This window comes from Eptatretus burgeri, chromosome 11 (genome assembly GCF_056783735.1).
Source record: "Eptatretus burgeri isolate ZD-2024b chromosome 11, Ebu_testis_v1, whole genome shotgun sequence".
NCBI lineage: Eukaryota > Metazoa > Chordata > Myxini > Myxiniformes > Myxinidae > Eptatretus > Eptatretus burgeri.
The window spans coordinates 41,086,374-41,111,623 of NC_140971.1; the positions used below are offsets into that span (position 1 = coordinate 41,086,374).

General features: G+C 42.6%; 1 protein-coding gene across 8 annotated transcripts in view; it reads left to right on the plus strand.

Annotated features, from left to right (window-relative positions):
• The window catches only part of LOC147016926 (uncharacterized), a 326,657-nt gene that overhangs the window by 17,911 nt on the left and 283,496 nt on the right, over positions 1 to 25,250 (plus strand). For 7 of the 8 annotated variants that reach the window (XM_085846167.1, XM_085846165.1, XM_085846169.1 and 4 more), the window contains exon 2: positions 6,359 to 6,524. The exons of the other annotated variant lie outside the window; for it this stretch is intronic. The gene's annotated coding sequence lies outside the window, so the exon portion shown is untranslated. The remainder of the gene's footprint in view (positions 1 to 6,358; positions 6,525 to 25,250) is intronic. 8 annotated transcript variants of the gene reach the window in all.

Consider the following 25,250-nt stretch of genomic DNA (forward strand, 5'->3'; position numbering starts at 1 on the left):
AAAGGCAAGTCTTTCAGAGCAAATTATTCACAGGATTGTCAAATACAACAAACACTTGGTTGGTATATCTCAGTTGAGCAAGTCAATGATACCTGCAAGTAAGGCCAAAGTCACATTTGCTCTACGGCTAGGATACGGCGGCCGTACCCCCCCCCCCCCGAATTGACAAACGTGCGGCAGCCGCAGAGTTTCTGAGGTGGCCTCAGGGTGGCCCTATGCCGTATGGCTATCTTTTACAGGCCGTAGGGGTCGCCGTGGAATTATAGCGCGGAGTTATAACTTTTTTCATTTCAACGTTGGCCATAGCAATTCGACAAGCCAAGCTGTGACGTCGATGTGTTCCACGTCGCCCGTACGTAGGGCGTACGGTGGGCTTGCGTTATTCGTGTGGCTGCCGTAGGCTCTTATCAATGAAAAATGAATTTTGCCAACCCCCAAAAAGTTACGGTGGCCACATTATTTCCACGGTCGCCATAGGATAGTCCTAAGACGTACCTGTGTTCACCGTACGGTGGCCTTGCGGTCTGTGTGACTACTTGCGGGCAACGCAGGGTCGACGCACGGTTCCCCTACACCCGCCATGCGTCCTACATACGGCCTCCGTGGCAGTCTGCGTCGACCGTGCGTCCACCTTGCTTTACCGCTAGAGATCGGAGTATAGGTGTTTGCCTATACTCTGAACTGGTATATTCAGTTATATATATTATAGTTATAGTATATTCAGTTATCTATACTTGTATATTCCGAACTGTTATATTTTTATTTCAGTAAAAAAAGAACTGGTATATATACACACTCGTTACCGTCCGTCTGGCCGCACGTTCGCCTTAGGGCCCCCCTGCGGTCACCTTACGGGCACCTTGAGGCGACCTTGCGTCTGCCCTGAAAATTCTATGGCCGCCGCAGGGACGCCCTTAGGTCACCGTGCGACATCAAACCAAAGACCGTACGGCACCCCCACGTTTTCGGTCTACACAATTTCTAAATACGCCGTGCGGCTCCCCTAAAAATAAAAACATATGTGACTGCTACATTGTGTGACCGTGGAAATACTGCGGCCGCCCTATAATTGCTAGTGGCCGTAGATTTTGTTGACCCTATGGCCACGGTGCCAAATGTGACTTAGGCCTAAACAAGCATACATTTTAATTACTCACATTGCATTAAGAAACCCATGAAACACAAGCATTAAGTTTGGTGCACTGTTACTTTTGAAATGCTCTCCAAATACAGGATGTGTTGTTTATTATATTTGACCGTGATGTTTGTGGAGGTGAGATACAGTATGTTTCTTCAAAAATTGATTTGTGTAAAAAGGTTAAAAAATAACTTCAATGTTTTAGTCAGACCTTAACCTGTGCAGAAAGATTGACAGTGTGCAAGAGCTTTCCAGTTACTTCAATAATATAGAATCATATATCAAGTAGGAGCAGCCCCAGCTATCATGCTGATGTTGAGGCAGAAGTTGGAATGGTCGCAAGAGGATTTCCGACGTTGGTCCAACGTCGGAAAAAGTGACGTCTATTTACCAACGTTCGTCCGATGTTAGTCCAACGGCAGTCACATGGCATAAAAGTTTCATCATCAGTGATGTGCAAATGGACAAAAATCGGTCAAATGGACAAAAATTAGGTTGGGCCAACAGTAACAGTGCTGACATTAGGCCAAAGTTAATCTCAGTGTGTTAGCTTGGGCTGGTAGAGAGAAAGGGATTTTCATGAATGTTCTCTCTCCGAGGATATATAAATGGGAAGCAGAGTAGAAGCCAAGAGGGAGGAAGGTTAGCTACTCTCGAGTTGCTTGGTGTTGTGCCTTGCCACAACGGGGTTTGCATTTTACTTTTGGAACAAACCCAAAGTTTTGAGTACACTTGCCTGCAAGTTTGGATCGATCGAATGGAGAACCTTTGGGTTTTGTGACAAAATTGTTCAGGAAAACACCTTTAGTTGGATTTAATTCACTGAAAAAACATCGATAAAAGCTGTCAGCTGTATCCCAGACTTTCCAGTTACATCTTGATTTATCTTGAAGTCCAGTGTTGATAAGTTACAAAATTCTTCTTCAGTTTTTGTTGAATAAAATAAACTCATTCGCCATGAACACCAATTCAACAGCATCGGTATGTTCCTTGTGAACAGTCAGTATTTCCATATTATCGAAATGACACCGATTTATTGACGAACGAAGCCAGCCTATTATTATTTGTGGCAGAGGGTCAAAAAGAATCTCCACAAACAGCGTTTGGTGCTAGATTGCCGAGAATAAGCTTAAGGAGGATATTCGATTGAATGGAATTGACTTCAAGGTATCAATTCCTGGGAAGCGGCGTCATCGTCCCGAAGCAGGTGTATGTTTCCTTGCTCTGAATAAGACAGACTGTGCTTTAAGCCCAGGGATGTTGACATCATCTCCTTCATCTTCATGGAGAAATTACCTTGAGGTAATTCAAGAGTAAACTTTCCATCTGGACTTATGCCTTGAAAAAGAGTGGGGGTGGGGGGGCAGTGAAGGAGGGGAGAAGAGCAGGGGAAACACCTTGGAGGGTAAGGGACATGAGGGAGTCTTGTAGGGTAAGGGATATGGGCAAGAATGAGAGTAAGTGGAGCATACAGAACGAACAAGAAGGATACAGCCACAAACTCTCAATCACAGAAGTGGAAGTAAAAACTGCAAACTCAGAAATAGATTGCCTTGGGGAGGATTAATGGAAGAAGAAAAGATCATGGTTGTGAATGAGGGATGACCTGAGATGCAGGGGAACATTTGTCTTGAAGATCATGGCTGATGGTGAGCCCTAAACTCTTGAGTGACTGAACTTCAAGAGGATTACTATGGAACTAAATGGGAGTGTTTTTTTTTTTTGGAGAGACAGAGTGAGAGTGTGAGATTTCTCTGCATTCGACAAAATATTCCAAGTGTTTGAACAGCTCATGATTCTATCAAGGTGTTCAGAGAAGAAAGAGGCTGCTGCCTGTCTATCTGAAGGATGAGGAATGTTATGGCAGAGAGTGGAGTCATCAGCTTTGAGGTAAAGACTATTTTCCAGAGGGTCAGAAAAAAAAAGAGTCAGAAAGATCATTGATGAAGATTAGGATGAGGATTGGGGCCTAGAACAATGTTTTGAGACATTCCAGTCCTGACAGGGAGAGGAGATGAAAATATCTCATTGAGAGCCACTCAACAAGTATGAGAAGAGAGGAAGTCAGGAAGCCATTAGTGTAGTTGGACTTAGATGCTGTAGACAGAGAGTCTGGAGAGTTATGCGGGTTGCCAGACTGTATCAACTGCTTAAAATATGTCCAGAGAAATGGCCCTGATCTCATGTCTGAGATTGAGGGTCTCCATTCATTGTTGAGAGCATGTCCAGTGTAGAGTGACCAAGTCTGAATCCAAACCTATGGTCTGAGATGAGGCTGTTTGAGAAAATGGAAGGATTTGATGTCAACTGTGATGATGGATTCCATGACCTTGCTGATGATTGGCAGTAAGCTAATAGGTCTGTGGTTAGATCAGTTTTTACAACTCGTAATGTCCGCCACCGAAGGTAGACGGAAGTTGTGTTTCACCCCTCTCTGTCTGTCTGTCTGTCTGTTTATCTGTCTGTGAGCAGGATATCTCAAAAAGTTATAGACAGATTCCGATTAAATTTTGTGGACAGGTTGGGTGTTACAAAGACGAAATGATTTAATTTTGTTAAAGATCCGAATCTGGATCCCGATGTAGATACTAGAATTTTTGAAGTGATTCTTCACTTTTGAGAGAGAGCGCCAAAAATGATTTATCGCACGATATCTCAAAAAGGTTGGAGACAGATTCAGACGAAACTTGGTGGACACGTTGGGTGTGTGATGAGGAAGAATTGAATCATCACCATTGAGTGATGGGGCCAAAAACAATGTACAATATAGCATGATATTTCAAAAAGTCGTGGGCGGATTATGACAAGTCTTGGCGGATGAGTTGGATAGGTGAAAAGAGCAAGCCGATTCGATTTTGGTTAAGGTCCGGATGCAGATCTGGCCTATCAGTGGGATACTAAACATAAACTATTCAGCCTGGCGGAGGTATGTGCTATATGGAGTGCCATTTTAGTTTTTGTAATATGGTGATGTTGGCTGATTTCCAAGCAGATGGAAGATGATCTATGACAAATTATAGAGTGAACACAGCTGAAAGAGGATGTGCAAGAGCAGCAGAGCAGGTTTTTAAGACATGTGAGCTGATGCCTTCTGGTCCAGTTGCAGAATCAGAGCTGATGGTTGCCAGAAACTTCTTCACCTTCTCAGGTGAAAAAATAATCGGAGTGCAGAAGCAATGTATTACGACTAGGTCAGGTGTGTTCAAAAAGTAGGGTTTGGAACACAATATTTGCGACAAACACAGAATTACAGCATTTGGCCTTCTCACAAGTGAAGTCGGCTGTGGTGCTATTTGAAGTGAGGGAAGGGGTGGAGGGAGAGCATACTCCAGAGACAGACTTAACAAGGTGCATCCAGGTTTTTGAGGAAGGAGACAAGTTTGAAAGTTCAACCTTGAGGTTGTTTTTTTTTTGCTCTTCTGAGAGTGGACACAGACTTCTGGGTTTATGTTGACTCCGCAGATCACCTACCTCTAACCTGTGAAGGGTATGCCTGTTTCTCGGATCGGCAGACTGAGAATTCGGAATCGCGAGCCTTCACTTTGGTTTTCATTCGCTGTCATTGTCTGGAGGACACTACAAAAATCTGACTATTTTCTACGTATTACTCCCTAAATGTAATCACCTTAAAATAGTCCTCACCAGATTATATGTCTCCTCTTCCACAGACGAATTATAATTCCAGTGTTTTGTATGGTCCAAACCTTTGTGCTTTTTGACTGAATACGACATATTTAGAATGGAATTTTTAAGATGCGTGGACATGCAATGAAAAGCACGTGAGATTTGAATACATAGGCTGATCCATTCTGTAAAACCAAAGAGATGGTGCTGCTTTTCATATTAAATTAAGAAATGGTGATGCAGTCGCATAATGGAATCCGAGACATTACTTTGCCAAAAAAAGAAGTGTGCACGTGTGTTGTGTGTTGAAACTTCTCTCCATCCTCAACCCCTCCGTGACAAGTATGAATTGATTAGATTTTGGTGAAGATCTGAATCCAATCCAGGTACTAGAATTTTTAGGCGACTCTTCACCATTGAGAGATCGGGCCAAAACGATATATAGCATGATATCTCAAAATGTTATTGATGAATTCAGCCAAAACTTGGTAGATGAGTTGGTTGGGTGACAATAACAAGCCGATTCGATTCTCGATTCAGGTCTGGATGCAGATCCAGCCTATCAATGAGATGCAAAAATGTAAACTGTTCAGCCTGACAGAGGTTTGCTCTCAACCAAGTGCCATACTACAGGGTGCCCCACAGAAAACCAGGAAATTTGAGATTTTGAGATTTATTTTGCCGTATTTTACCATATCAATAAACTGACATATAATAAAGTGTATCTTTGTTTTACACTCCATCTAAGTTTGCTTTTGTTTTGTTTTAAATAAACTGTACCAAATTTCCTGGTTTTCTGTGGGGCACCCTTTAGTTAAGGATGTATTGGCGTACATTGTGAAAGTTTTGTACAACTGAAGACTCAAGTTTTCATTAAGGGATCCTGTTACGTCAGTGCCTATGACAAAGCCACTCGGCTCCATCACAGACTGCAATACAAATGAAATATATGAATGAATTAGAGTTTGATACTTGATTTGTGAGGAGGAACCTGTGCTTGGAAGAAAGACATACCCCCCCACCACCAGTTTTCCTTCCCTGCTTACCTCCAGTGGAAGCCAATATAGGCATCTGCCATCTGGCAAAATAGCGGCTTTTTCTACTGATAATTTCAAGTGGACAGATGGAACACAGAAGGAGAGTTTGGGACGTAAAACCACATGGCCTTTGGTTCTTTCTCTGCTCCTGCAGATAACAGCTGCCAGTGATATGAATAGAGCAGTAGGTTCCTGTTATTTTCTTATGCTCTATTGCTTTATTTTAGCAGCACGAGCAATGTCACTAATAAGTTCTTGTTAACGGATTCACTTAATGTCTTTCAGCACTAAATGTTCTTCACCATTTGAGCTGTAACTTGTTGTTGGACTTCAAATCATGACTGTGGTTAGAAAGGAGAGATTCGCTACCAGTTTAATCTCATTGATTATAAATTAAAAAAAATTATACACCCATGTCTCTTATTAAAACACATGAATGCGATTTAGATTGAAAAATGAAAAATCTACTCACCCAGTATGTGCTTGTCAATGTGCTGTTTGGAAATGAGACTCTCAGGCTGACCTCACGCACTTGACTAACAACATTTTCTCCCATTAGGACACGTTCCTTCCGGCACACACCTGGTCATGCTCCATCCCTGCACACACTCATTTATTCCACATTTCCACCTGAGAGCCCTGCTGAGAGAATCCCAAAAGCTCACGAGTTTGTTCCTGGTGTGCATGTGCTGAGCATGCTGTGATGGTTGAAATTGCGGCTTGAGGTGGGTGGGGGAAATGGAGGGCGAGTGGGATGAGGGAAGGTGTGGGGGGGGGGTCTTCAGTGAGCCCTCATAGTTTGAAGATGAGCTTTGTTGAGGAATTGTAATCAGGTTTGGATGCTAGCCTCGTCTCGTTCCGGCAATTTTTGAACTCACTTGGGCATCCAACTGTATTCTATTCAATATATATGTATAAACATGTATTGATGTCAAAATGCAAGGTTCTGCAATGCAAAATGCAAGGTTCTTATACAAAAGCGTTTTCATCTACATTGTTTCCCATATATTAATTCTAACCTTGTCTTCCTGAAGGCTGAAACCTTTTATTCTCTAACTGTTTGTTCACGAATCCGTTTGTCCCATTTTTGCCTCTGCCATACAATTTCATTTCCAGTATGCTAACCTCCTGCCCTCTGTGATTTAGTTCTTCCATGAGCCTGGACATTTGCATCGGATAATAATTAATCAGTGTGGATGATCCGTAGAAGAGTTGCCACTTCCAACCCCGAGTGACACGAGCGGATGAGTAAAATGACCGGTTCCTGAAGCGTTTTGTTTGGCGACATCGAGCGATTCGAAAGTCTTTGAGTGGTCGGTGTGTGAAACTGCAAACAAATTGCTCATAATGCACAATTACGGATAATGCAAGAGGCCCAATGAGAATGGGATGCTGCACACGGGTGGAGCAAAACATTGGCCTGCGATGTGTGAAGTGCATGCAAAGTGTTGTGAAATGTTGAAGGGTAATATATTGTGTACTCCGACAACCTCCGCGCAATCTTTGAATTATAGGGCATAATTTGACAGCAGTCATTATAAAAAGTTTTTGCTTCATGTTCATTGTGACAAAAGTTCTCATAAATTATACGATTGATTAAAAAGCATCCTGGGATGGTATGGGAGACTGATGGATGTAAGCTTCAGATAGTGGTGGATTGCATTTCAAACAAAAAGGCAATATCTGGACGGAAAAACTTCTTAGGAAATGCCACGGACGTAAGGGACATCCAAAGTGAAGGGCTAAGATGTTTTGAGAAAATAATTGATGATTATTTGAAAGTGATAATAGTTCGACAGAATGAGATACAAAAGTCCATGATAAGCAAACGTGCATTTTTCAATATATTATTGGTAAGAAAATATATAAATGCATTATGTGTGCAGAGTTTTACTTTCTTTTGTTTTTCGCCAGTCTTGGATCATTGTGGGTATCTTGTTTACAGGAATTTTTTTGAATGCCCCTCACATTCAATTTCATCAGAGAGAATATTGTCGGTCTTTTATGGTTAATGAACGGTAGATTATTTAAAAGCAAGAATTGAGTAACTCTGGATTGTGAGCTTGCAGTTGATGCGATGTAAATTCTTATTCTTCTTGTGTATGGCAGCTTGGCTGTCGGGAAGCTATCATTTTTGTTGGGGCACAGCTGTGCCCCGACACCAGTACACTGGTACTCATTTCACCGACCACAGAAAGATGACAGTCTGAGTCAACTCCACCTGTTGCTAATTCAGCACCTAACGGGGCTCGAACTCGGGAGCCTAAGATCCCAAACCAGCCACCCGAACCACGAAGCCAACATCAGGCTTGTGATGTAACTTTGAAGCGTTTTCAGCATACAGTTGAGTCTGGGAGGTTCTTGCTTCGGGTTGAGAGTTTGTAGGAAAAGAGGACGACAAGCATATTGAATAAAGATTTGAATAGAGGTTACAACAGAGAATCCTGTTGGTGAGATGTAACTACGTAATAAAGCACACGTACAGTCGCTGTGATAAAGGCAAAGCTAAATATTCACATTGTACATTGTTTAAGGGCTGGAAAGATAGCTATGAGGTACACACACTCACCTCTGAGCTGTCTAACCTGGGTTTGAATACTGACCCAGTTTTCATTTGTCAGCCCGGTGTTTCATAGGCAGGGTGATTCATCAATGTGCATGCCATCCCTCAGATGGACGTTAAGCTAGGCATCCTGTCTGCTCACATTAGATGGCAAACGTTGGATGGTAAAGATCCCACAATGTTCTTCGTTAAGAATAGGCGAGCTACCGCTGGTACCCCTGACAAATTGAAAATCCCTGCCCTGACTGACCGCTGGGAAGGCAATGACAAACTACCCAGCATAACCTGAACAAAGAAACTGCCTCCGCAGAACCACCACTCTGTAAAGCATATGGTACATCTCATCTCATCTCACTTTGTTTAATGGATTGGGATTAAATGACATTATTTGATTCCCATAATGGTACATTGTTTAAACAATCGGAATGAGTTTTCAGCAAAAATCAATGGTACTTCATGTTAGTAAACTAATTTTTCGGCAACTTTGGGTATATGTCGTATATTTTGCAAGTGAGAATATCATCTGGTTAAGAAATAGCACAAAAAAGGTTATCTTGATTACAGTCTTTGGAGCTCTTGAGCCTTACTGCCAGCTACATGGCCAAAAGTATGTGGACACCTGCTTGTCCAACATCTCATTCCAAAAAGCATGGGCATTAATTGGTCCCCCCTTTGCTACTATCACAGCTTCCACTCTTCTGGGAAGGCTTTCCATGAGATGTTGGAACATTGCAGTGGGAATTTGCTTCCATTCAGCCACAAGAGCATAAGTGAGGTCTGGCTTGCACTTGGCGTTCCAATTCATCCCTAAGGTATTCGATGGGTTTGAAGTCAGAGGTCTGTGCAGACCAGTCAAGCTCCTCCACACTGATCTCAACAAACCATTTCTGTATGGACTTCGCTTTGTGTATGGGGGCATTGTCATCCTGAACCAGGAAAGGGCCTTCTGCAAACTGTTGCCACAAGGTTGAAAACACAAAATCATCTTTAATGTCATTGTGTGCCGTAACGTCAAGATTTCCCTTCACTGGAATGAAGGGGCCTCACCCAAACAATGAAAAACAGCCCTAGACTATTATTCCTCCTGCACCAAACTTTACAGTTGTCACCAAGCATTCAGGTAGGTAGTATTCTCCTGGCATCCGTTAAACCCAGATTTGTCCGTCGGACAGCCAGATGGTGAAGCATGATTCATCACTCCAGAGAACGTGTTTCCACTGCTCCAGAGTCCAATGGCGGTAAGCTTTACACCACACCAGCTGATGCTAGGCATTGCGCATGGTGATCTGAGGCTTGTGTGCGGCTGCTCAGTTATGGAAACCCATTTCATGAAGCTCTCGACGAACAGTGCTTGTGCTTGACGAACAGTGCTTGTTGCTTCCACAGTGACTTTGGAACTCAGTCGTGACTGTTGCAACCGACGACAGACGATTTTTTTTTTCCAGGCTACGGGCTTCAGCACTCAACGGTCCCATTCTGTGAGCTTGTGTGGCCTACCACTTCGCGGCTGAGCTGTTGTTGCTCCTAGGCATTTCCACTTCACAATAACAGTGCTTATAGTTGACAGGGGTAGCTCTAGCAGGGCAGAAATTTGCTGAACTGACTTGTTGGAAAGGTGGCGTCCCATGACGGTGCCACGTTGAAAGTCACTGAGTTCTTCAGTATGGCCCATTCTACTGACAATGTTTGTCTATGGAGATTGCATGGCTGTGTGCTTGATTTTATACACCTCTCAGCAATGGGTGTGGCTGACCTAGCTGAATCCACTTATTAGAAGGGGTGTCTGCATACTTTTGTCCATGTAGTGTACATCCTCGGCCAGCAGATCATACTTTAAAAGTCTGCTGATCCTCAAGTCCTTCCTCTCCCATCTTCAGTATTTAATAGTGTAAAAAGACATCACACAGGGTGTCATGGAATATGGTTGCCATGTGCGCTGTTGCTGCTGCATCCCATCTTGCCCCATTTGAAGCTTTGAAATCTAAGATCCTTAGTTTCATAGGAAACTTGCATCAAGAAGCTGAATCTCAGGGTTTCCTTCTTGCTCACCATTGGTCGGTTGTTGGTTTTGCGGTTTATTTTTCCTTCTCTATTCTGATATGGCTCCTCATGTCCTCTTACCTCTCCACCCAGCCCTTGCCCCTCCAAATTGCATGTCTTCTGTGAGAAACCCTTTCCTTCATACACCCATTCCTACCCTCATATTCTAAACTCAACAATCACCTCCATTATTTCATACCTCTCTTCTCCTGACTGGAAATGTCTTCCTGACCCTGCTTCCTACTATTCTTTCCTGGATTTTGTCTGCTGCCCACCACCACATAAATTGACTCTACCATGCCACCACCACAACTGAGCTTTACCGCTGATGAGACCTGTTCTCACCCTTCTCCTGCAATTCCTATCCTTGTGCTGTGGTCCATCTGTTTGTTGCTTAAACACTGTTTCCCTTTGCCTTATTTTGTTTGATCCATTGCCCCTTGTTCTGCTCTTACGTGAGTCTTGATATGTTGATTTTACAAAGCAGCTCATATAGGGATACCTAACCCATCCCTCTCTGTTCCTACCTTATTCCCTTACATCCACTGACCTTTGTTTTTAAACCTGTGAAGGTATAAAAGGTTCTGGCCAGTCAGTTGACTCTGACTCGGTCGTCGCTTCCACCTGGCACCAATTCCCCCATTCAAAATTCTACTCTGATACTCTCACATGTGCTCTGTCTTCTATCCTCAGGCTGTTCTGCACATGTAGGTCACCTTTCTACCTGCTTTTTTTTTTTTTTTTTGTATACCTTGGTCGAGGCTCGTATGAGAGCTAACACACAACTCACAGCAAGGAGGCATGAGACAAGAGGGGCGGGAGTGGAAGGGACAAAACATTGGGGAACAGACACAGGTGAACTGTGGAAGGGAGAGGGATGGGGATGGGACGGGGAACATGGCGAGGAGAAGATGGACATTACAGGGACTTTCAGGAAGGAAAGCAGGAGAATTGAAGGAAGTGGGCTTGGGTGGATTATCGGGGGTAGAAAAGATCGAGGATTTGGATGGGGGAAGATAAGAGGTGGTGGTGAACAGCTGTTTTGAAAGCCTGGAGGGAAGAATGGGAAAGAATAGAGTGAGGAAGTTTATTCCAAAGGCGGGAAAAAAGAGGAATGAAAGAGTGAAGATGAGCAGATGCTTTGAAGACAACCAATGCACAAGAAGGATGCGAAAACAGAACTTCTCAACTATGGGTTAGATTAGATGGTAGTTTCCAATTATAAACAAGAAAAAGAGCAATCAGAGATTGCAGACCATTGCCAGGATTTATTTTCTGTGGTGTTTGTGTAGTTTTGTGGAACATAATTAATGAGAGACATAACTAGAGCGACCACTTAATAACTGCTGGCAGTGATGACTGGGTACCAAGATGTCCAACTTTGATGCAACCCCACTTTGATCGGAAACCTAACCCTGACCCATGACGTTTATTATTATTCAATTTAATTCAGAATGGGATTAAAATAAATTAAATTCAAATAAAATGGAAGACCAAATTGGTGTAGTCCTGAAATGGAGTAATCAGAAGGAACCCAAACCAGCAAAATGCAAAGATGGAGTCATCAGGAGGAACCTGGATAGGATTTGAGTTTCAGATGCTACTTCTCTACCCTCAAACCCATCCATGTGCAGCCAAGTGAGCCTTGTTCAAGAAAAAAAAAATTATAATTCTGGCTGCCAGACCATGCGTCCGATCATGTTGAAATTAAATATATATATATATATATATATATATATATATATATATATATATATATATATATATATATATTCCCCATCACGACTAGATTATAATTGTGAAGTTTCATGTCGATTGATGAAGCGGCTCAAGATAATTTTTTTCTCTAATATTTGCACTCAATCTAATATGGCTGCCAGACCATGTGACCTATCATTTATTCGTGAATACCCTGGTATCCCCAAGGTTTGGGAAATATTTGTGTGAAGCTTCCCCTCGATCTGTCCAGCCGTTCTTGAAAAGATTTTTTTATAGGTTTTAGGATAAATCCAACATGGTTGCCAAACCATGTGACCTTTGACATCAGATGTGTGAATGTAAAAAAAAAAAAATGGCTGCCAGACCTCGTGACCGATGTCATCAATTTTTGTTTGTCTGTGCAACAGTTTATCCCACGATGACCCTCAAAATTTTTCATTCTGATCGGATGTAGCATTCTATGTATGCAATTATGATGTCATAACGAAGGCACCAATGACATCATTAAGAAAAAATTGCACTCATTCCCCATGAGGAGTACTTGCCATGTGGAAAGTTTCAATTGTTTCCTTGGAAATAGAGTTCCAAAATTTTTCCTTTTTTTCAACATGGCTGCCACACCACATGGCCGATGACATCATAATTTTCATCAAAACATTCTCCGTGAGTAGTTACTCCTGTTATGAACATTTTGTCTCAATCTGACAAGCGGTTGTGGATAAAAACATTAAAGTTCTGTGTGGACAAACAAACAAACAAATAAACAGACAGACGGACAGACAGAGACAAACGGATTCAAATGCAATACCCTCTCGTCTGGTGAGGATAATAATGTCATGGAATCCACCAGCTAACATTGATCCTCTTCTCAACTGACCTGATCTTTATTCATCAGTTTAGATTCAATGCCAACCTTTCACCTTTGGACATACTGCTTCTCCATCAACAATGTATGGAGGCCTTGAATCTCAAGTGAGATGTCGGGGCTCTGGCTGTCGATATGCCTCATGCTGTTTTGACATATTCTGGCACCTGATTCTGCTTGCTGAGCTTTCTACCTGGAGCATACAAGGCCACCTTCATTCCAGGCTTGTATATTTCCCTCGACTCAGCAGGTCCTGTTCCTCATCAATGACATCTTTGATGCTATGAAACTCTCTCTGTCTCTGTTTCTCTCTCTCTCTGTCTCTCTGTCTCCCTGTCTCTCTCTCTCTCCCCACACGATGCCATACAATACCAGATGGAGACAGCAGCTGTTTCCTTCTCTTCTGACCTGGAAAGGATCAGATGCTTGTCTGACACTTGAACGGTGTCCTTGAATACAGTCAAATTTCCCATTCTCACCTTGTGTCTCCAGTAAGATCATCAAACGAACCAAACTTATCTCTTGCCACATTCAACGGCTGGAAGAGGTTCGGACTGTCAAACCACAGGGCTTCACCATCAGCCACGATATCTCCGAGCAAGATCTTTATCAATCTATTTGCAGACTGAACATCTTCTCATACCAATCCCTTCCTTGGTAGAACTGAACTTATCACAACTTACAAGTCCTTGTTATTTGTTTAAGCACGTACTTTTCCTGCATTTTCGCAATCCACTTTTTAATGTCGTGATTATAATAATTACAAAAATGTGAATTTCTTGGACATGTGGTGGATTAAATTTTTTTTTAGAAATTGCGAATTGGCTGGCAGTTTTATATGGAATATTATATTCCAAAGTGATTTTCCATTTGGTTTGTGACATGATTTTGCACAGATTATACTCATAATTATCATCTGATGAAATGGTGTGGTGTATATAAGCCAGAGTGACATGAATCTGGGATTTGTCGAGCATATCATTGACAACAATGTATGTAAAGCAGCAGGACAGGACAGGACAGCATTTGGACATGATTAAGTCTGGTTAAGCTGACCAGGGAGCGGATCACCTGAGGGAAACCAGGCATGTTTAAGCACGCCTCTAGAAGACGGTGTGTGGTTCTTCTTTGGGGCACAAGGAGCCATGATTGTATAGAGCGCATCGAAAGGGCATGAATGAAATCAACAGAACGTCGATCAAATTATGTTAACCGCCATCAGAAGTAAGTTGAAGCTGAAGTTTTGGCCGTTAACCCTTCGTCAAAATGAAAGAGGGGCTTCCCCTTTACCTTACCTCCCACAGCAATTTACATATCTCAAACAACGTTCTGTCGATTCCATCCATCGTTCTACCTGTCCATCAATGCAGACTAGCCACTGGTGTTCACAGGCAAGACTAATTTTCCATTCTATAGAAACAGGATGGGCCTGGAGATTGATTCAGTCGTCAGTCATGCCAGAAGTTTGAACTCTCTTTCACTTCCTCTCGCAGTCTTCTTGAGAAGTGTGAGCACAGTTCAGTATTACTCCACAGATGCTGAATGTGTCCCACTCAAAGCACTTGAGAGATGGCATTCATCAAAGCACTGATCGTGAGACCGGGCCCTTTCCACTTCTTTTGAGTAGATATAACCAACCGCACAATGTGTCTTTTGTTGATGGCACACTGCATAGGTAAACTTTTTCAAGGTGATTCTGGTGGTGAGACTTCACAGCATTTATCACTCTGGCACTTAATTCCCTGTTATGAGGTGTGATCCCTCCTTTGCGAGACTCCCGATGACCAGTTAATTCTCGAAGACGAAGATAGAACCCATTGTTGACCTCTCACCGCGTCCATTTTCCTTCCTTTTGTTAAAATTAGTCTCTTCATGGTACCATGCCAGTCTAATCGTACAAGGCCTTCAATTTGATGGAACTTTGTTACTTCCTTATAAACAACTCCATTAAGAAAATCGATGTGGCTGCTTCTGTTTTCATTACATCATCAGGTTATTCACTGAAAGTTCGCTTTCCTGTGCAGCCCTCCATAAATCATCTGCTTTCCAAGTTTAAATGGTCCCTGAATTTAAGTGAAATACTTGTGACCGTCTGTTTTATCCCTTTTAAGTGCTGTGGATAAGGATGAGTGAGATGTGGTTCGGTTAAGGATAAGATTTCTAAATGGGTACAGTGAGATTGCTGTGCTAAATGTTAAAGACATGTTTTCCCATTTGCCAGCATTGAGGCAGAATTCCAGTATTTACAGTCATTGGTTAATTGGCCCTTTTCTTAACTGATCGGTATCAGGGCTGACCGGTGCCTTCGTGAATCGGGATGTGGTTTCTGCTTTCAAGCGTGGTCTCCAGGAGTGCCCTGTAGGCGGTCACAATTCCAAGTACATGACAATACCATAAATGGATATTTTCCATCAGTGCTTGGGAATATACTTTAAAAAGTCATTTTACGTAGTTTTTTGCCCAATGTGGCAGGTCCAGTGCTGACAAGGTAGCATCCTGGACAAGGAAATACACTGCTTGTTTTACCATTGCCTTCCAAGTGCAGCTGGCAGGATAGTCTAGCCCTAGAGGTATGCACACTCACCCATGAGATGACTTTCCTGGTTTGGAATCTCGGCCCAGCTATAAACGGTCATCATGGTGCTGCGCCTGGAGGATGATGCATTGGTGTGTGCCAACCCTCGGATGGACGTTAAACTGGGCGTCCCGTCTGCCTGCATTATTTGATGAATGCTAAAGATCCCACGGTGTCCTTTGTGAAGAGTAGGCGAACTATCGCCGGCACCGTGAAAAATTACAAATTCCTGTGCTCTCACCCCAGTATCCTGTGTTGGTGGTGATCCATCCAACATTGTAACCGTAGCCAAGAAACTGCTTTGGCAGAACTGACACTCTGTATTGAGCATGGTGCCCGATGATGATTAAACTAGTCCGGTTGGGAGTAAATCAGGGCAGAGGTTCGGAATTTGGTCGGAGTGCTAACACATTGGCTTGCCTTTTTAGAAGCTTATTGCATGATTTCTTTTTTGTTTTGTTATTAGTTATTTTGCATTCGCCAGCAAATTAATGCTAGCAGCCTGACTTAAGACCGCTTCTGACAGATGGCGAACTCGATACAACATCATGCTTGCGATGCTCCAGGGTGACATCTTATATTCGGGTCGGTATTTGAACCCAAGCCTGACAGCTCAAAGGCAAGCGTGCCACCTCTGAGCTGTACATAAAAATCAAAGTGAAATGTTTCTTGTTTTGTCCATTATTAGGAAACCGGAGCGTTTCCAAACCCTGTTTCATTGCACACGTATAACGAAGTCGCAGCTCCTTGCTCCGTTTGCTCAGAAACCCAAAGAAGCCAAAATCCTTTTTCTGATGGGATTGTGAGCATAAGCCTTTGAGGGTTCGTATTAAAATGTGAAAAGTGTACACATCACTTACACATCCTTTCCGTTCGTACATGGGCAGGCCGTGCGTGATGGAGACTCTATGCCCACAATTACGACCCCGAAGGGCCGCCTGAGAGCTGACAGCCCTAAATGAAGCTAATTAACCTAGCGGAGAAGAGCCGCTGGAAAGTTGTAGCCCAGCGGTCTGCTCGGTGCTTACACGCACATGGAATGTCACACTCAGCAGCCTTCACACTTCTAACTAGGAGAAAACCATGGAGAATACCTTGTAAATGACGGCATATTTTATGCCTCCACTGATAGAATCGCCAGGGGCATTATGTTTTCTGGTTGTCCATCCGTATGTACCGTATGTACATACGTCCATACATACATACATAGTCCGCCCATACGAATTTTCTCTGCTTTCTTTGCAACCGCTTAACTGATTGACACAAAATTTTCACCATACATGTGAATACTCATGTAGAATGTTAATGATTATGACATCATAGGTCACGTGGTGTGGCAGCCATGTTGGAAAAAAGAAAAACTTTGGACCTCTGTATCTCTGAAACCGCTCCAGGGAAAAAAATTTAAACTTGGCACATGTCGAGTACTCCCCATGGCAAGGAAATAAGAGTGATTTTTTTTTCTTCATGATGTCGGCGGTGGCTTCGTTATGTCATAATTGCATACGTCGAACGCTATAGCCAATCAGTATGAAAAATTTTGAGGGTCATTAGCTAGGACTAAAGTTTATTAGGGGGGGAGGAATTTGATGACATCATCGGTCATGTGGTTCGGTAGCCATATTTTTTTAAACATAAAAACCTTCAAAAACCTTCTTCTCTGAAATGGCTAAACAGATCGATGGGAAACTTTACAAGTATGATCGTCTATCCATGAGGAACAAAAAGTTCTCCACCTATAATGTCATTGTCACATGGTTTGGCAGCCATATTGGATTTACCCTCAAACCTTTAAAAATCATCTTCTCCAGAACGGCGAGACAGATCAAGGGGAAACTTCACACACATATTCCCAAGACTAGGGGATATGCCAGTGCATTGAAGAATAATTAGTAGGTCACATGGTCTGTCAGCCATATTGGATTGAATGAAAATCTTTAAAAAATAATTTCTCTTGAACCGCTTCATCAGTCGATGTGAAACATCACAGTTATGATTGAGTGGTTATGTGGAATATATGTTTTATATTTCAACCTGATTGGATGCATGGTCTGACAGCCAGAATTATTTAATATTTTGATTCTGGGTTCAGGGATTTAAATCAAACTTGGTACAAGTCTGTAATTATGTATGTATAATGATGTAATAATGTGGGTGGAGTTATATATGGTGACGTCTTGACGTCAAAGAATACCCTTCTGGTTTATTTTTGTTGCAGGTAACCCATTCATGAAGCATAAGGATGTGACAGTACTTATAGACAAGTAACGATGCTGATGAATCAAGTTATTGAACCTGACAATAGAGCCTACATGCAATTTTGGAATCTGATCACAGTGCCACCCCATTGCCCTACTTTTTGGGAAATGTTCAGTCAGATTTTAACATCAACATTGCAGCGGCACAGCGGGAAGGAAGTTTCTTCAAAAGGAAGCTTGTGGCTCTGCGGAGGCCCTCTGGCACCACAAATAATGCATTGTAAGGGCTGGTGACCATCCCACTTCATGACCACGCTTCAAATACAACTACTGCAGCAGACCCCACTGAGGTTCCACGTGGTAAGATCAACTGGAACCAAATACAATTTGGTACCAATAACAAATCTTTTTCGATGACAGCCACAATTATTCCCACGTTCTTGTGAGGTTCATGGCCGGGGGAAGCTTGGCCCAAGTCTTTCATGAACCGGCTGGCCAGGCCTGATGTTTGACTGAGGTTAGGATAGGAGTTTGGAAATTGTTCTGGGTGCCTGCGATGGCGAGCCTACTCTTCGTGATGGACACCGTGGGGTCTTCAACAGCCACCAGCTAATGCTGGCATATGGGATGCCCAGTTTTACATCCATCCAAGGGATGGCACAGACATTGAGTCTCCAGCCCTGCCTGTGAACCACCAGGATGACAGTTTATAGCCTGACTAGGTTTCAAACCAAGGATTGACAGCTTCGATGTGGGTATGGGTACAAATCTATATACTTATTTTTAAGTGTTTGTGCATTTCTACGTTATTCTTTCACAGCCAAACGATAGCACTGACAGGTCCCACATTTTTGGTGTCGGTACTTCAGTATCTGGGCAAGGTTTTATGCTTCCACATGTTGGCCTTGACATCTGTTTTGAGGACACCAAAGACTGTTATAAAGTGAAAATTGGGATAATTTTCACTTTTTAAAGTATTCCTGTTCATCTTGTAAATGTTCATTGCAGTAAATGTTCATCTGGTTCATCAATGGAATTTTTAATATATGGATGTTTGAATAATCAAAAACTCTGGATCATTGTCTGATCAACACTCTGGAACAGTGTCTGACCTACACTCTGGAACAGTGTCCGACCAACACTCTGGAACACTGTCCGACCAACACTCTGGAACAGTGTCTGACCTACACTCTGGATCAGTGTCTGATCAACACTCTGGATCATTGTCTGACCTACACTCTGGATCAGTGTCTGACCGACACGCTGGATCAGTGTCTGACCGACACTCTGGATCAGTGTCTGACCGACACTCTGGATCAGTATCTGGCCGACACTCTGGATCAGTGTCTGACCTACACTCTGGATCAGTGACTGACCGACACTCTGGATCAGTGTCTGAACTACACTCTGGATCAGTGTCTGACCTACACTCTGGATCAGTGTCTGACCTACACTCTGGATCAGTGTCTGACCTACACTCTGGATCAGTGTCTGACCGACACTCTGGATGAGTGACTGACCGACACTCTGGATCAGTGTCTGACCTACACTCTGGATCAGTGACTGACCGACACTCTGGATCAGTGTCTGAACTACACTCTGGATCAGTGTCTGACCTACACTCTGGATCAGTGTCTGACCTACACTCTGGATCAGTGTCTGACCGACACTCTGGATCAGTGACTGACCTACACTCTGGATCAGTGTCTGATCAACACTCTGGATCAGGCTTTCTAAGCCTGGTGTTGGCGCAGTGGTTAGGGCAGCGGCTTGGGATCCAAAAGGTCCTGAGTTCAAGCCCCGTTGGGCCACTGAATTAATACACCAGGGGGTTGACTCAGCCTGTCATCCTTCTGAGGTCGGCAAAATGAGTACCAGTGTACTGGGCCGGTGTATACCCCGGTTAAAATAGGTGTACCATATCCCTGTGTTGTAAGAGGCGACCAGGGTTGCGTCAGGAAGGGCATCCGGCGTAAAACATGTGCCAAATCACTATGCGGATCATACGGATGATCCGCTGTGGCGACCCCGAACGGGAGCAGCCGAAAGAAGAAGAAGAAGAAGAAACTTGAATTAATTCCCCTTTATCAGAATCAACTCTGTGTTATGTTTTTCATTTAATGAGAGGCTTTGGTGAACAGAATTAGTAACAAGCGAACGCGTCATGTGGCATTAAGCCGCTTGTTCATTGTGGAGGTTTCACAATAAAACCGCCTGAAGGATTTCACGATGGCGATAAATGCTGCAATTAACTTCGCTGCACCACTGGAGTCATTACTTAGTACTGCACAATGCCACAAACTACAATCAGAAACTACTCAAGTTACCCCCAGGTGAACGCGTGGGACATTGGAATTGGTGTCAGGAATGAGATGCTCACAATAGTCCAATAAATGCCATTTTTTTATTAACTTTTCCTTCGATATTGATAAGTGCATGTAATTAGTAAATAAGTATTTTTTATTACTAACCATTGACAGTTATATATTTGAAAAATCAAAACCCTTTGGCCTTTTTTGGTCTTGTTCTTCATTGTGTGGACTTGATGGAATGCCTCGAGTTAATGTATCTGATGTTGTGTTTATATTTTCCTCAAGACTTTTGCTACATTGAATAAAAATAATATCAGCAAATAAAATGTATTTTTAAAATTCTAAATTTTAACTTTTTTTTAAACTTTAAGTATTTTTTTTTCACCAACGAGTACTTTAAGTATTTTCAGCAACATATTTTGGGGATGGGGGGCAAGCCCCTGAAGAACCCCTAATTTATTTTAAAAATTCTAACTTTTAACTTTTTTTGAACTTTAAGTTTGTTTTTTTTCACCAACAACGAGTACTTTAAGTATTTTCAGCAACATATTTTGGGGATGGGGGGGGGGGGAAAGCCCCTGAAGAACCCCTTAGTCCACAATTTTTTTTATGTCGTGAACAAACTTTAGTACATCACGAGTGATGAAGGTGGTGGTCAAGTTTCATCGGAGTTGTGTGTGTAGTTTCTGAGAAGAAAGCAAATGCATATTTTGGGGGGCAACCCCCTCCCCCATAAACCCCCCGACCCAGATTTTATTCTTTTTTTAAATGGCGTGAACAATCTTTGGTACGTCACAGGTGATGAAGATTATGGTCAAGTTTCATCAGAATTGTGTGTAGTTTCTGAGAAGAAAGCAAAATCCTCTTTTGGGGGACAACCCCTCACCCCCCCCCCCCAACCCACTGTTGTCCCCTTAGACCTGCGTTTTTTTCATGCCATTTATGGAAAATCCTCTTTGTATATTTGCCGATGACTCCAGTATCTGCTGTGACATCCCTCGTCCTTCAGACAAGCAAGCTGCAGCCTCTTCCCGCTCTAAAGACCTTGAAAAAAAAATCACAAGATGGTCAAACACTTGAAGTATGTCCTTCCATCCTGACAAACCTCACACTCTCACTATCTCTCTCCAAAAGGACCGTCTGTCAACCCTACCATTCACTTTCTTAGCAATCCTCTTCGGGAAGTTCAGTCATTCAAACTCCTGGGTCTCATAATATCAGCCATGATCTTTCATTAGCAAACCACATTTCAGAGCTTGCTTCCAGAGCCAGCTGCCGACTGAGCATCCTCTGTCATAGAAAGTCCTTTCTTGGCACACCTGAACTCCTATCCACCTACAAAACTTTCATCTGCAGCTTGGTGGAGTACTGCTATTCCCTCTGGGTTGGCTCCTCTGCCTCACATCTTGCTGAGCTTGACGCCATGGAAACCAAGGCTTTTCAGAATTTTCGAATCTCCCACTATGAAGCTAAGTCTATAGGTCTATCACTTCACCATCGCAGACAGGACAGTGGTCTCTCTGTCTTCTACCACCTCCTTTCTGGTCAGTCTTGCACCCTCGACTCTTTCTGTGTCCCCGCCCCCCCCCCCACACTTCTTCCAGGGCTCACATGGTCCACCATCAGCCCCCTTCTGGTGAAACTACCGAAATCCAGGATCACTGCGCACCTCCACTTATTACTTACGAAATCTTTAGATTTCGAAAGTATATTGATGCCTTCCGTTTCTGTTTGTTTGTTTTGTGTGTTTGTTTGTGTGTTTGTTACTTACGAAATCTAAAGATTCCGTAAGTATATTGATGACTTCCGTTTCTCTCTGTTACTTACGAAATCTAAAGATTTCGTAAGTATATTGATGACTTCCGTTTCTGTTTGTTTGTTTGTAGGCACGATAACTCGAGAACGGAAGAAGCTACCAATGTCAAATTACACCACGTGATTCAGGAAGGTGATGGCTAGTGCTGATTAGATTTTGGTCAAAATCGGTCAAAGGTCAAGGTCACAGTGAGGTCAAATATTCGATTTTTGATGGTTTGGTACAGATAACTCGAACGGAAGAAGCTACCAATGTCAAATTACACCATGTGATTCAGGAGGGTGATGGCTAGTGCTGATTAGATTTTGGTCAAAATCGGTCAAAGGTTAAGGTCACAGTGAGGTCAAACATTCGATTTTTGATGGTTTGGTACAGAATCATCGTAGAAACTTCTAGTTTGCGTCGCTACCTTCTCTCGAGACAGCTTTTATTAGACAAGGTCAGAGGTCAAGTTGATGATTTTGTAAGTACCAGTCTATGACTGCTTGTTTGTTTGTTAGTTTGTTACTTACGAAACCTAAAGATTTCGTAAGTATATTGATGACTTCCGTTTCTGTTTGTTTGTTTGTTTGTTATCTTGCCGAAACGAAGTTTTTGCAAGATATGTAAGTCAGCTTGTATGTTGTTTTTTTTTTTTGTTTTTTTTGTAATCACGTATAAAAAATTCTGCAGAGCACAGTTATCATTGGAAATTTTTGTAACTTCGCATATCAGAGGCCTATAGAGTTCCCCTTTCAGTGCACAAAATTTTGAAGGTAAAGGTCAAGGTCACTTTTTCGCAAATCAGGGGAGTCGACGAAACCCTTATTTTTTGAGTAATTTTGATCGGATCGTCTTCAAACTTCATGGGAATATAGTTCATGGTCTGGCGCTCAGCTGATTAATTTTTGGTGGCAATTGGCCTTGACCTTCATGGTTAGCGCCTCAGGTCAAACATATTTGACCCAAGGTCAAATTTTCAAGTTTTAGGAACCATATCGTGTCGTACCTCAAATTGAACACCTCAATGAGTGCTTTCTCGATATGTCAAGCTTGAGACATTATGATGTCATTTGGTGACGTTATGAGGCAAAAGCATATTTTTCATGGTTACTCTGTAGAACGATTCTCATCGGAATCTCTCGTTGGCAGATATTCCTCAAGGAGTCGCTCCTGGTGGATAGCAGCTCCATTCACCTCGGTGTGACCTTAAAGAAGTCACACGTGGTCACCTTTTGGCAAGATACGGGTCACCCTGCGGGTGACATTGGTTTATTTGTTTGTTTCTTTGTTTGTCGGCAGGATAACTCGAGAAGGGAAGAAGCGACCAATGTCAAATTACACCAGGTAATTCAGGAGGGTGATGGCTAGTGCTGATTAGATTTTGGTCAAAATCGGTCAAAGGTCAAGGTCACAGTGAGGTCAAACATCCAAAACATTCGATTTTTGATGGTTTGGTACAGAATCATCGTAGAAACTTCTGGTTTGCGTCGCTACCTTCTCTCGAGACAGCTTTTATTAGACAAGGTCAGAGGTCAAGTTGACTATTTCGTAAGTACCAGTCTATGACTGCTTGTTTGTTTGTTTGTATGCACGATAACTCGAGAACGGAAGAAGCTACCAATGTCAAATTACACCACGTGGTTCAGGAGGGTGATGGCTCGTGCTGATAAGATTTTGGTCAAAATCGGTCAAAGGTCAAGGTCACGGTGAGGTCAAACATCCAAAAAATGATAACTCGAGAACGGAAGAAGCTTCCAATGTCAAATTACACCACGTGATTCAGGAGGTTGGTGGCTGGTGCTGATTAGATTTTGGTCAAAATCGGTCAAAGGTCAAGCTCACAGTGAGGTCAAACATCCAAAACATTCGATTTTTGATGGTTTGGTACAGAAAATCATCGCAGAAACTTCTGGTTTGTGTCGCTACCTTCTCAAGAGACAGCTTTTATTAGACAAGGTCAGAGGTCAAGTTGACGATTTCGTAAGTACCAGTCTATGACTGCTTGTTTGTTTGTTTGCAGGCACGATAACTCGAGAAAGGAAGAAGCTACCAATGTCAAATTACACCACGTGATTCAGGAGGGTGATGGCTAGTGCTGATTTGATTTTGGTCAAATCGGTCAAAGGTCAAGGTCACGGTGAGGTCAAATATTCGATTTTTGATGGTTTGGTACAGATAACTCGAGAACGGAAGAAGCTACCAATGTCAAATTACACCATGTGATTCAGGAGGCTGATGGCTAGTGCTGATTAGATTTTGATCAAAATCGGTCAAAGGTCAAGGTCACAGTGAGGTCAAACATCCAAAAAATGATAACTCGCGAACGGAAGAAGCTTCCAATGTCAAATTACACCACATGATTCAGGAAGGTGGTGGCTAGCGCTGATTAGATTTTGATCAAAATCGGTCAAAGGTCAAGGTCACAGTGAGGTCAAACATCCAAAACATTCGATTTTTGATGGTTTGGTGCAGAATCATGGTAGAAACTTCTGGTTTGTGTCACTACCTTCTCTCGAGACGGCTTTTATTCGACAAGGTCAGAGGTCAAATTGACGATTTCGTTAGTACCAGTCTATGACTGCTTGTTACTTTCGAAATCTAAAGATTTCGTTAGTATATTGATCAGTTCCGTTTCTGTTTGCTTGTTTGTAGGCACGATAACTCGAGAACGGAAGAAGTTTCCAATGTCAAATTACACCACATGATTCAGGAGGGTGATGGCTCGTGCTGATTAGATTTTGGTCAAAATCGGCCAAAGGTCAAGGTCGCAGTGTGGTCAAACATTCGATTTTTGATGGTTTGGTGCATAATCATTGTAGAAACTTCTGGTTTGCATCGCTACCTTCTCTAGGGACAGCTTTTATTAGACAAGGTGAGAGGTCAAGTTGACAATTTCATAAGTACCAGTCTTTGACTGCTTGTTTGTTTGTTTGTTTGCTTGTTTGTCGGCACGATAACTCGAGAACGGAAGAAGCTACCAATCTCAAATTACACCACGTGATTCAGGAGGGTGGTTGCTCGCACTGATTAGATTTTGGTCAAAATCTGTCAAAGGTCAAGGTCACAGTGAGGTCAAACATCCAAAACATTCGATTTTTGATGGTTTGGTACAGAATCATCGTAGAAACTTCTGGTTTGCGTCGCTACCTTCTCGAGAGACAGCTTTTATTCGACAAGGTCAGAGGTCAAGTTGACGATTTCGTAAGTACCAGTCTATGACTGCTTGTTTGTTTCTAGGCATGATAACTCGAGAACGGAATTAGTTACCAATGTCAAATTACACCACGTGATTCAGGAGGGTGATGGCTCGTGCTGATTAGATTTTGGTCAAAATCGGTCAAAGGTCATGGTCACAGTGAGGTCAAATATTCAATTTTTGAT